Source organism: Littorina saxatilis, linkage group LG4 (assembly GCF_037325665.1).
Source record: "Littorina saxatilis isolate snail1 linkage group LG4, US_GU_Lsax_2.0, whole genome shotgun sequence".
NCBI lineage: Eukaryota > Metazoa > Mollusca > Gastropoda > Littorinimorpha > Littorinidae > Littorina > Littorina saxatilis.
Window position 1 is genome coordinate 54,424,573 of NC_090248.1, and position 7,905 is coordinate 54,432,477.

The 7,905-nt window shown below is 39.6% G+C and overlaps 1 long non-coding RNA gene across 1 annotated transcript; it reads right to left on the reverse strand.

Annotated features, from left to right (window-relative positions):
- Positions 1-959: 959 nt before the first annotated feature.
- LOC138965106 (uncharacterized) lies at positions 960-6,335 on the reverse strand. The gene is made up of 4 exons (XR_011455305.1): positions 6,218-6,335; positions 5,543-5,674; positions 4,732-4,815; positions 960-2,015 (listed from the first exon to the last, which is right to left on the reverse strand). It is a non-coding gene; the product is annotated as an uncharacterized lncRNA (long non-coding RNA).
- Positions 6,336-7,905: the final 1,570 nt, after the last annotated feature.

Sequence of the window (7,905 nt, forward strand, 5' to 3'; positions counted from 1 at the left end):
ACGTGAACACGAAAAATGTGAATAACATTTTGGCGGGAGATGCGAACTGACAAACCGCATTAAATTTCGTTTGGCTGGCAACACTGACTAAAGGTATGTGTAGTCATCTGTGAAAAGTTGTGTAAAGCTTTTTGATGTTTCTGTCGTTTTATGCAACAAAAATACAAATCGTTCCTTCAGCAATGATGTGACTCCTGCACTGCCTCTTTACTGTGCGTTCGATATCTGGCAAGATCGATGAGATGCGACTCTGACAATCTTATTTGGCTCACGTAAGTGTAGCCTATGCGATGCTAACTTTTGTCTGTCTGTGAGTGCGTGCGTGTGTGCGTGCGTGCGTATGTATGTATGTATGTCTGTGGTAGAAACTTTAACATTTGAAGACGTCACAACATTTGAAGACGTCACATTATGACGTAAGAGGGTTAGACGTCACGCGAAGGAATTACTGAAAGTCTCGGTCATTGTTATTTTGAGCGGGCCGAGACTAGTTTTTTCTTCGAAATCGGCCATTCAGATCTAGATCTACACTCTAAACAAAAGTGTTCCACTCCTGAACACCCTTTCTGTAACCACTTCTGAACACCCTTTTAGTAGAACACTTTTGGAACACTTTTGGAACACAAAAAGTGTTCTATACACAAAAAAGTGTTCCAAAAGTGTTCCAAAAGTGTTCCAAAAGTGTTCACATCTGAACACTTTTAAGTGTTCACCCTGCTGTAACCACTTTTGAACACATAAAAGTGTTCAGGTCAACACTTTTAGAACACTTTTGGAACACTTTTGAAACACTTTTGGAACACTTTTAGAACACTTTTAGAACACTTTTGGAACACTTTTAGAACACTTTTGGAACACTTTTGGAACACTTTTAGAACACTTTTGGAACACTTTTAGAACACTTTTGGAACACTTTCATCCTGCACTGTCATACAATTCAGAAAGACATTAAAATCAAATTTTGTGAGCAAAGAAGCATTTTTAATTGACAAAAAGAAATGTCTGCAGCAGTCGCAGAACAAACGGGTCTGGGGTAGGAATTGTTGAACACATAATATACCGAGCAACAAAATTCGTCATTGTTTGATTGACAAAATCTTCATCAATTATAGAGTTAGAATTATTAAACTACAAAAGTTTAATGAAGGCATGTTTGACCTTGCTTTTGTGTGATTATTTTGATGCTGTGACTGTTTTAACACACGGGACAAGCAGGTTTATCGTAAAACACATAATGCGCGCTCGCAGCACGTGCAAGTGGAGCAGGAGAAATCTGATGTGTGAGATGTGTTCACTAATGCATTAGCAACCAAAAGAGACCATGGCACGCTTGCTGCCAGTCTCACTTTTGAAACAGCCAGGATGCCAAGATTGACACCACCAAAATGCCAGGTCGATTTAAAGCTGGGGGTGATCCAGAAGCGCTGGCATGGGCTTTAAACGTGCATGTGTCAACAGTTTATCACCTTCTGCAATGTTCTGGTGACATTGGAAGCACTGCAGTTATGCAACGCGGTAGATTTTTTCGCATTACCCCAATAAGACAAGATCGCAATTTCCTTCCACAACGTCTTCGACATCGATTCAATTCAGCCGCTGACAATACCAGGATCATCACTGGAAGCAACCAGTGTCCGATCAGTGGCCAGAGAACGCGATGAAGGCTGACTGAGCGAGACCTCCAAAACTTCGTTTTGTCCCGTGTGTTGAAACAATCGCAGCATCGAAATACTCACGCAACAGCTGTGTCAAACATGCCTTCATCAAAATGTTGTGGTTTGATAATTCTAACTCCATAATTGTTCGAGATTTTGTCAATCAAACATTGCAGAATTTTTTCGCGTTTCTTTTGTTGCTCGGTATATGTTGCTATTAAATAATATGAACGGAGCTCTGGTAAACCCCATCTTGAAAGTTCACACACGAAAGTCCGATAACAAAAACACCCTTCAGAGTTGGGAGGATTCCAGGCCCTTGGTCTTTGGTTTAGTTTTCAACTCGCTGTCCGGAACATCCTGTTCGAAATAAAAGTGAGTTTTAGAACATGATGCATTTCCAACTCTTAACAGGTTTGTGTTAAACGTTTGTACTTAATTGATAACACTGAAGTGTCAATCTTAACTAATAGTGGACTTCTTCTTGCTGTCAGCAGATCTCCAACAATCGCAGTTACAGGTAAACTTTTTTTATTCCAGAACGGGCATAGGTCACATAACAGAGAACAAATACGTCACGTCCAATTCGCTCTCACCTTCCCAACACACAATGACACTCGCATGCACGCACATGCACACACGACTGAATGCAAAAAGTAATCTCTCTTGAAGCAGGAGTCTGTCCCTAAGAACAACAAGTCGCAAAAGGCGAAAATACAACATTTAGTCAAGTAGCTGTCGAACTCACAGAATGAAACTGAACGCAATGCCATTTTTCAGCAAGACCGTATACTCGTAGCATCGTCAGTCCACCGCTCATGGCAAAGGCAGTGAAATTGACAAGAAGAGCGGGGTAGTAGTTGCGCTAAGAAGGATAGCACGCTTTTCTGTACCTCTCTTTGTTTTAACTTTCTGAGCGTGTTTTTAATCCAAACATATCATATCTATATGTTTTTGGAATCAGGAACCGACAGGGAATAAGATGAAAGTGTTTTTAAATTGATTTCGACAATTTAATTTTGATAATAAATTTTATATATTTAATTTTCAGAGCTTGTTTTTAATCCAAATATAACATATTTATATGTTTTTGGAATCAGAAAATGATGGAAAATAAGATGAACGTAAATTTGGATCGTTTTATAAATTTTTATTTTTCTTTACAATTTTCAGATTTTTAATGACCAAAGTCATTAATTAATTTTTAAGCCACCAAGCTGAAATGCAATACCGAAGTCCGGGCTTTGTCGAAGATTACTTGACCAAAATTTCAATCAATTTGGTTGAAAAATGAGGGCGTGACAGTGCCGCCTCAACTTTCACGAAAAGCCGGATATGACGTCATCAAAGACATTTATCAAAAAAATGAAAAAAACGTTCGGGGATTTCATACCCAGGAACTCTCATGTCAAATTTCATAAAGATCGGTCCAGTAGTTTAGTCTGAATCGCTCTACACACACACACACACACACACACACACACACACACACGCACAGACACACACACATACACCACGACCCTCGTCTCGATTCCCCCCTCGATGTTAAAACATTTAGTCATAACTTGACTAAATGTAAAAAGTAGAATTAAAATAGGTCTTTCGCAAGGATTTCATTAGCGCGTGGCCACTCTGGAAAATGGCACTCTACAAATTGTTTATATAAGGTAAGCAGTAAACCGTACTGCCAATGTGGCGAGGCCTTGAGCACGCCCGTTTTCCTTAACTCGTTCTTAAACCTATGTGAACCCAGGGAAAACACCTTGTCAACAATCACTGGAAGCCAAAGATCACTGTCGCAATTAATCGTGAACTCCGATGAGTTTTAGTTCAAAGAAAAGGGTGTCATATTGAATGCACCGACCCTCTAGTAATCCGTTTGTAAAGAAACTACCTAAGTTTTGTTGGTTTGATCTAAATAATGAATTATAAGGAAATCATTTATTTTGTAATGTATTCTATATTATAGAATGCATTCTATAACGTTCCGAACTCTATGATAAAATGCATTCTATTTCTATTTACACAAAATACCAAAATGCTTTTTATGATAGAATGCGTTCTTTAACGTCCTGAAATGCATTATAATTTATATGCATAATGTCCCGAAACTACAACAGGCCAGCCCCGCAAAGAAAAGCAGAACTACACACACACACACACACACACACACAGCCACACACACGCACAGAGAGAGAGAGAGAGAGAGAGAGAGAGAGAGAGAGAGAGAGACAGAGACAGAGAGAGAGAGACAGAGAGAGACAGAGAGAGAGAGACAGAGAGAAAGAGAGAGCTGTGTGTGAGAGTGTTTGTAGATCTGCTTTCGAAGCAGGGACCATACCGAGCTGGCCTGTAGAAGTTTTGTGGCGCTTTATGGAATGCATTCTATCATAAGAATGCATTGTTGGACGTTATAGAATGCATTCTATAATAGAATACATTTCTGGGCAAATGACAAGTATGATTGAATGCATTCTATATTATACAATGTTTTCTATTTTATAGAATGCATTCTATAAATATAGAATGTGTTCTATGATATGGAATGCATTCTTTAATATAAAATGCATTCTAATTTCTATCATAATTTTCTAAAATATTTAGATCAAACTAACCAAAACTTACAAACGGATCACTTTTAACTCACGTGATCTCAAGCTAAACCTACGTGAACCGAAGGAAAACACCTTGTCAGCGACCATTGGAGGCCAGCGATCACTGTCAAAACCAATCATAAACTCCGATGAGAATATTTTCAAAAGAAAAGGGTGTCATATTGAATGCACCCTGCATACACTGTTAGCGGCAATGGCAGATCCAAGCGGATCAGCAGCGTGTTGTCTGTTGGCCATGCTTTGACTAAAGCTGGCCTCAGTGTTTACGGCACTACTCTACCATAACGAATGGAAATTCTGAGTAGACTTAGTTCAGGAAAACATTTTATCATTGCAGGCCTCAGCACTCACTGAACTTAAAAATATGTATATTTTTTCCACCTTTTAAGGAGAAGACTGCAAAATAAGGCAGCATTCTCAAAATGTAACTGCGCTGTATCCCACAGAAAGCTTAAACTTACATGAAGTGCATCCACAAGGTTTCGTCGCATTACTGTTAGCTCCATCTCCAGAAAGTGAACTGCCTCAGCCAAGCAGTATGGTTCCTGCACACACAAGATGCATGTTAAGAAATCAAACACTATTTTACTGAAGTTCCACATCGTAGCAACACTGACAAGTGTTCTGATTCTCATACTTTTGTTTATTGTGAAACTGTGTATCAACATTTAGATTTCTGTCAAATGTGGAAGGAGAGGGGGCTGGCTGTGAGTGTGTGTGTGTGTGTGTGTGTGTGTGTGTGTGTGTGTGTGTGTGTGTGTGTGTGTGTGTGTGTGTGTGTGTGTGTGTGTCCACATATGAGTTTGGCGACTGTCTGGTGTGTTTTGCACGGAGATATTAATTTTGAAACAGAGTATTTCAGCAAATAGTATAATCAATGATTCCGCAACCGCCGGCACAATTGGCCTAGTGGTAAGGCGTCCGCCCGGTGATCGGGAGGTCGTGGCTTCGAACCCCGGCCGGGTCATACCTAAAACTTTAAAATTGGCAATCTAGTGGCTGCTCCGCCTGGCGTCTGGCATTATGGGGTTAGTGCTAGGACTGGTTGGTCCGGTGTCAGAATAATGTGACTAGGTGAGACATGAAGCCTGTGCTGCGACTTCTGTCTTGTGTGTGGCGCACGTTAAATGTCAAAGCAGCACCGCCCTGATATGGCCCTTCGTAGTCGGCTGGGCGTTAAGCAAACAAACAAACAAAACTTATCAGATCAATTTGAAAGTCAATATTTCTCTGCAAAACTACACAATATATGCAAATGCAGGACATGCGTACCTTGGTAAACACGTCTGGGTTGCCGTCAGTGCCTCCTGTTCATCCTCAGTGCAATTCAGAAGTAATGTGCGCAGGTTACGCCCACATCGATTCGCCACATGGGCACATCAGCTCAAACGGCTTCCCAGTTCCCTGAAAGTGTGATAGATCTGTGAAATCAAATACAACCAAGCATGCATAGAATTATTCTAAATTGCGCACACAATCAACCTGGCCACTATTATGATGAATGTTGTTCATTAATGTATGCTGTTTTTAGCCTACCGCTTCACTTTATCTAGCGTGCAGATCGTACATCTATGATCTCTAACCAAAGGAAGAAGAAGAATCCGAAAATCTGCCAATGTATTGCTGTGACCACAGGCGGAAGGTATCGTTCACTGGACCACCATTATCATTATAAGGAACCCCTGGACATACACGTATAACAATAACAAAAAACCAAGCACATCAACCAGAATAAAACATAAAATCAACATCAAATTGAAATAGAGTTTATTTACCAACGCAGAACTAATGTAAAAGGTCCACTGATCAGCTGAAACCGTTGCGACAGCAAAATTAGAGAAATTGTCTTAAAACGTCCACAGATACAAGTAACGGGAACATGTTACAACAAAAATACGAGTGACTAAGCTTAGATGAATTAATACAAAATCTCAGCAAGCAACTTACAGATAACAATCGGAAATCCTGAGCCAAATCAACGCAGCGACAACGCAGACAGGTCCACAGATCTAAAAGTGTCAACGTTCTTTTTTGGTCCAGATGAAGCATGATGGGACAATTAGTAACATTATTAAAGTGTAAAAATAAAAATGCTAATACTTACCGCTTATTAGATGTCTCAGATGAAATAAATGTTTGATGAAAAAATATAAGCACAACACGATTAAAAACAAAAACAAAAAAACGTCCCGCAGCGGTCTAGGGGGTATACAAATTATATATACTCTAAGCGACGCTAGATCCCGACGAGTCTCCGTAGCTCAATCGGTAGAGCGCTGACATGGCAAGGCGAAGGTCTCGGGTTCGAATCTGCTCATGGCCCAAATATTTTTAATGTATTGTTTTATTCGGAGCATGACTAAAAGACGAAGTGGAACACTTGTGGAACACTTGTTGAACACGTGTGTTCACCTGGTGTTCCACTGTGCTAAAAAGTGTTTACCATGTGTTCCAAAAGTGTTCAGGTAGCAGAAGATGCTTCAGGATAACACATTGAGAACACTTTCTGTGTTCCAAAAGTGTAAAAATGTGTTCACCCTAACACTTTAAGTGTTCACCCTAAACACTTTCAATGTTCTCAAAGTGTTATAAAATTTAGAGTGTAGTGTCTCGCTTTCTTGCACAGTGTCACCTATGCCGCTTACTGTGTGTGTGTGTGTGTGTGTGTGTGTGTGTGTGTGTGTGTGTGTGTGTGTGTGTGTATGTGCGTGTGTGTGTGTGTGTGTGTGTGTGTGTGTATGTGTGACGAAGTGATTGAGTTTGTGTTACTGTTCGTCGATTTCTTACGTGAGCCTTGAAGGCTTCGCCTCTTGTTACCTCATTTGTTTCATGATTATGTGTCTGTCTGTCCACTTTAAAAACCATTTGGTCGATGTACTTGTGAATTTCTTGTTTTTTCAAAAATTAAACGTTAAAAAAACTTGCATTTCTTGTTGTTGTTGTTGTTGTTGTTTTATTTGTCTTGTAAATACCCTCATAAAGCGATCGGTCAACCTTGCATTGTTTGATGACGATAAATTGATTTTTAATGCTGCCTGAGGCCTAACAAAAAAAGTTGTATGTTTCTGGTCACCCGACCCTACCTAGTTTTTTCCCGCCGACCCTGGACTTTTTTTTTATTGCATTTGTAAAAAAAAAAAAAAAAAAGAAAAAAAAAAGCGTCAAAACGAAAGTAACAGACGGCAGACGACACAAGGGGGATAACCCCGCATCCCTTTTGTCTCATTTGTTTTGTAATGTGTTGTCTTTCTCTTTGTATAGTAAGTCCAGTCTCTTTGCGTCACTGTATAGTTATTTTCTACCCTGACCAACAACAAAAAACAAAAAAACAAAAAAATCCCTACCTACCTACCCTATTTTTTGTAGCCATGTTACCAGAAACATACAACTTTTTTTGTTGGCCTAATGCATTTGCACCACTTAAAATTGTACTCTTCCGGTGAAAATGCATGTTGATTATGTTTGATCACCTTAGGCCAATATGTTGGTTTAAGGTAACCCGGCCAACCCTATTTTTTTTCGCCGACCCTAAAAAACCCACCTGTATTTCTCTAAATAAAACCCACAAAAAAACAACCTCTGGCACATTTTGCGAACCATACCGAGACTAGAAATAAAAAAAATTAAAAATTTAA